Source organism: Rousettus aegyptiacus, unplaced genomic scaffold (assembly GCF_014176215.1).
Source record: "Rousettus aegyptiacus isolate mRouAeg1 unplaced genomic scaffold, mRouAeg1.p scaffold_m13_p_16, whole genome shotgun sequence".
NCBI classification, from domain to species: domain Eukaryota; kingdom Metazoa; phylum Chordata; class Mammalia; order Chiroptera; family Pteropodidae; genus Rousettus; species Rousettus aegyptiacus.
The window spans coordinates 4,356,450-4,361,717 of record NW_023416291.1 but is presented as its reverse complement, the minus strand read 5'-3'; the positions used below and the strand labels follow the sequence as shown (position 1 = coordinate 4,361,717).

The window sequence follows — 5,268 nt, the reverse complement described above, 5'->3', positions numbered from 1 at the left end:
CTTCTCCTTTTGCCATAATTTTGCATCCACCTAATCGTAAATTCCCTGTTGACATCAATGAGGTGAAACATTACAGCTATAAGAGAGTATTAAAAATTAATGTCTGATGTATTATAGGCTAATATCTGGGCTTTATCTGCAAAATCATTTCTAAATGAAATACTGTTGTGTGAATTAGTCCTAATATTAAGGTTGAAATTTTAACAAAGAACATTCTGTGATATCAAAACACAGACCTCTAGAACTGGACAAAATCTTAAATGTAATCTAACCCAATTTCCTAAATTTAAAGAAAAACTGAGAATGATAGATATTAAGTGGTTTTGAAGACAACCACTCGGAGTCATGAACTCCAACCATTTACTGAACGTGTAATTGGCAAAGGAGTGATCCTCCCATCTGCAATACTGTCTACGGCCACACCACCCTGAACAAGCCCGATCCCGTCTGATCTCGGCTGCTAAGCAGGGTCGGGCCTGGTTAATACTTGAATGGGAGACCACCTAGGAAGACCAGGTGCTGTAGGTGTAAAAAATAAATAAATAAATAATAAATTACATAAAGAGATTGTAAGCTGACAAGGTCCTTACAATCAGTGAGGTCAATCAAGGGTTGCCTCACCTAAAAAAAAAAAAAAAGAGAGAGAGAAAAGAAAAAGAAAGAAAGAAAAGAAAATAGCAATACCTTCCTTGTGCAGCTGTCGTAAGGGCCAAACAACACATACAACACATTTTCCCACAATGCCTGGCATCATTATTTTCTATTGAGATGAAGCTTAACAGAGTGAAAGGCTCGATGGAGGATTCATTGCCCTTTGATTCTGGAGCCGGAACGGAGTGTTCCAGGTTTGAATCTTGGTGCCTCTGGCTCGTCCCTTACTCTTCAGTTTTCTTATTTGTAAAATGAGGAAATAATAGTACTTTGTAGCTTTATTGTGAGGGATAAATAAGTTAATATGTGAAAAATAGAGCAATACACATTATCTGAACGCTAGTGTTACATATGTGTTTATATTCCAGTTATATACGTACATATATATGACTACGATTAACCACCACTGCGATTCCCTAAAATGTGACCTCCTTTAAAAATGCCTAATTCTGTGAATGAGTGAAGTGTTGTTGTTGTTGTTGTTGTTGTTGTTGTTATCATCTTGCTATTTAAAGCTAGGGGAAAAAATATTACTGCTGCGTGTTTCCGCATCCACAGAGAACCGTATGCCGAGGGTCCTGCAGATGGTGTTGGCACGAGTTCCACACGGTCTGCAGACATAGCTCGGGGGAGAGGGAGGCAAAGATCTATTCTTTTTCTTTATTTCTAAACTCACTTTTCTTCTTAAGGTAAAAAAAATAATAATAATGACAACTCGAATACAATAGCGAAGTCTTTCTCTATCTTCTTTTATAACCATCTGGAAATTAGCAGCTGGTTAAAAGAGGAAAATGAGGAAAAGCTTAATGTCTAAATTGCGGTCAAGAAGCGCCTCAGGCGTGGGCAGACCGGGGTGCAAGACAATTAGGGGGTGCAAGACAATTAGAGGGTGTCTCGCAGGCTCCGATCAATGGCCCTCACCCCGGGGCCATCTGGCAAAGTCTGGAGCGATTCCTGGTGGCCACAGCGTGGCAGGCACTACTGCCGTCGGCGGGCGGAGGCCAGGGATGCTGTTCCACCGTGCGAGGGGTGGGCAAGCGCCCCCACAGCAAAGGGCTGTCTGATCCCAAATGTCGGTCCTGGCCAGTCCTGCTCGGGGTGAGAACCCTGCTGCGGACGCCGGCGTGAATGTCTCCGCGTCCTTCATTTCAGGGAGTGTCTGGGGCAGTGTGACCCCATGCACACGTAATAAGCAGCCTTGATCTGGTTGAGCCGAGATTTCTAATGTCAGCCGCCACTGATGAGGAGACACTTCCTGGGATGCTAAAAATAGTCTGTTGACAACAGTAATGTGACTTTAGTACTGTTATTTTTATCAGACCCCAGTTGCCAGGAAATGTTCTTTCTGTAGATTATTACCGCATATTTATGCACATTCCGCTTGTGAAAATTATGCGCTTACTTTTAAAACACTGCAAATATTTGCTCTAAATATATATGCGTGTGCGCCTGTATATGTAATCTTATCTTTATAACATAATTATGCTCTGTACCTCTTCTAATGTGAGTTATTATGATTATTAAAATAATATATTTATGGCCAATGAAAATTCACATGCTCTCCCATCCTTTCCTCCTTTCGACAAGTCCTACCCCTTCACGTTCACTATTTAGTGTTTGCTTCATTTTTGTAAATCCGCCGCCTGTCCTCTCCCTTGAATGCGTCTGTCACCTGCATGGGGCGACTTCCCATCAGAATACACAGCAGGAGGCAGGCTGGTGGATTTCATCACTGCACATCACAGCTTCCAGGTGAAAAATAAGACAGGCTGCAGGACTTGGGCCTCAGCCCTTAGGAAGACTGGTGGGGTTAAGAACAGGGCTCCGCTTGCCGTTAGCTTAGGAGCAGTAGCTCGTTGCCGGTGGCTTCGCAATCACAGGCAGGGGAGGGGAGCTGGGTAGTGAATGACCGACCCCTTCCCTAGTCTCTCTTAAGTCTCAAGGAAATTCTGGTTTCTACTCTCCTTCCCAAGTATGGCCTTTAGTGTGCAGATTCCAAGTTTAGAGTCTCTATCGAGAAAGAGTGAGTCCCATCTCTAATCTCAGTTTTCCCCAATGGGGTGGGTCTCTTTTTTTCTTATTTATATGTAATTCAATTCCAGTTCTTTTCACTTTTAGAAAACGATAAGATACTTGGCCGTATGCTAGATACATACACTATATAAAATATCTTCTTACCCTGAATCGAGCCATCATATCTTGGAAAGATAAAGAACATGAAAGAGAACTATCGTTTTTATAGATTTCTGAAACACGACTTTCTTAAGTCCTTAGAATTATGAAGAATGAAAAAGTAATTTAAAATAGCTGTTGTATATTATTCTCTCTAAAACTTTCAAGAATGCCATCAAATTCATAGTTTTTAGTTTTGAACCATCGTAAAACCTGCAGTAAAGTTGAATAAAAGGCAACATGGGAATTCCCTCAGAGAAGCCTCTGAATCTGGGCTGTGGTTTCTTACTTTTGCGTTCTGGTGTGTGTTACGGAAAGTGCATTATGGAAAGGCCCGGTTCATTGGTTCTAAACGACACTTCATATATAATTCATAATTGCGCCTAAAACATAAATATGGAAAATGACATTATATCTGACACACAATATAATTTGCTTTATTTTATGATCTGGAAGGAAACTCCACGGGAACATTAAAGTGATTTTGCATGTATATATGCACAAGGAGTCAACGAGGAAGGTAGCACTGTGCTAAAATTCATGACTTATTGATCAAAATGGATTAGGTAAATAATGTATGATTCAGTTTTACAATTTACATTTAGAAAAAAATTACATTACACATAGAAAAGGGCATAGTTTATCACTAAAGAATTACCAAAGTAGAAATAAAAATGAAAATCTGAAAACTTTTGTTGAAACTTGTTAATGGATTAGAAAATAATTTTATAAGTGTATCTCAATTATTTTTATCCTTATTTTCAAAAACAAGGATTGTTCTAAAGAAAAGTATAAATAGAGAAAATAAAATTGGGTTAAATAAGCAGTGTAATTTGGGTTCCATGCTCTGGGAAGAAGTTCCATCTTAGGAACAACAAAGTTACGTCACCTGTTAGATTTTAGGGGATTCAGCAAGGAATATAGGATTTTTAAACATCATCACCTATTGATCCAAACAGTAACAGTGTATCTTATATTATCAGTTTTTATTTTTCAGAATAATCTTAATAAGTTTAGCCATCTCAATACTTTAGATAAGAATCTTCACATCTCTGAAATATATAAAACTTAGGTAGCAAGTTGGTTATTCCGATATATCTGGTTAAATAAGATGAGACGTGTCAGCAGAACTGTCAGCAGTTATTTCCTTTCTTAGAAATGTGCAATGTCGATGTCCATGAATATGTTCTGACAGTTAAAAGACATTTCACAACTAGTAGCGACCGCCGCCTGAAGAATTACTTCCTGTGATGAAGCCCGTGTTCTTTGTTCTCCACAATTACTCTTGATAACTGGTTTTCTAGGACGTCAACTATAAATAAGAAAAATAAAAGCATCCTAATTAATTTTAAAAATATATCTTAATATTTGAATTTATATTACCAAATATGTGTTATCACTTCTATTCAATAAAAACTCAGACATTATGTGGGAAGTGAGCTTGTTTATATGTGAATAGTTATTAACTAATGGACCCCATGCTTAAAATTAAACAACATAAAATCCTTTAAACATGCAGGCGCACGCGCACACGCACATACACACACACACACACACACTCACACACCTACACATAGAAAATGGCTTTAATGACAATTGGGGAAAATTCCCTGAGTGTCAACTTAGTATAATGACTATCTGTTGATGACCATTAATTATATAGACTTGCTTCTACTCTACTGCTATTAGATACAACCACTTTAATTGTGTGTCCATGTGTGAAGAGATATATATCTATACATATATATGTATTTTGCTTCTGTACATTTAATTGTGTCTCTGACCTACCTTATACTTGTTCCTGGAAAAGCATGATAATGTAAAGAAGAAAATTGGACTAAGATTTAGGAGATACAATTCTAGGTTTTTCTCCATCACTCGAAGCCTTGAAAAGGTCTAGATGAACTCAGATGTTCCTATCATTTCTTACATTGTACAGCTTTAGGTACAATTGTGACAAAGCACAGATATCCTCTCTGAATTTTTCTAAATTCTTTAAAAACCATTACTGAAAACTCCTTTTTTTTTTTTTTTGAGTTTTAATCTACATTCTATTAAATTTAAAGATTCTTTCCAGGATTTTTTTGTCCAAAAAGTATATGTACAAAAAGCAAATTAACAACCATTAATTTTTGATAGAAATAGAGTGATAGCTCAGTATCATAAAGGTAGCATCATTATTTAAAAATATATATAACCATATAGTCAAATATACATAGCCATAAAGATATTTTATTTTATGCCATATTTTTATACCCTATGTTTTTGTTGTTGTTGTTATAATATTTATTGTGTCAGAAACCAAGCAGTGAAGCAATTTATTTTTAGCTAAATGAAGCCAAAAAAAACACCCCACACTTCTGTTAAAGATAAATAAATAAATAAAAGAATATATATGTAAGAAGATAATGTCTAGAAACCGAACTGCTTGGTGGGGAGGCTGCA

The 5,268-nt window shown here is 37.1% G+C and overlaps 1 pseudogene; it reads left to right on the top strand.

Annotated features, from left to right (window-relative positions):
• Positions 1-409: 409 nt before the first annotated feature.
• On the top strand, positions 410-528 carry LOC118612789 (annotated as a pseudogene).
• The last annotated feature ends 4,740 nt before the right edge of the window (positions 529-5,268 follow it).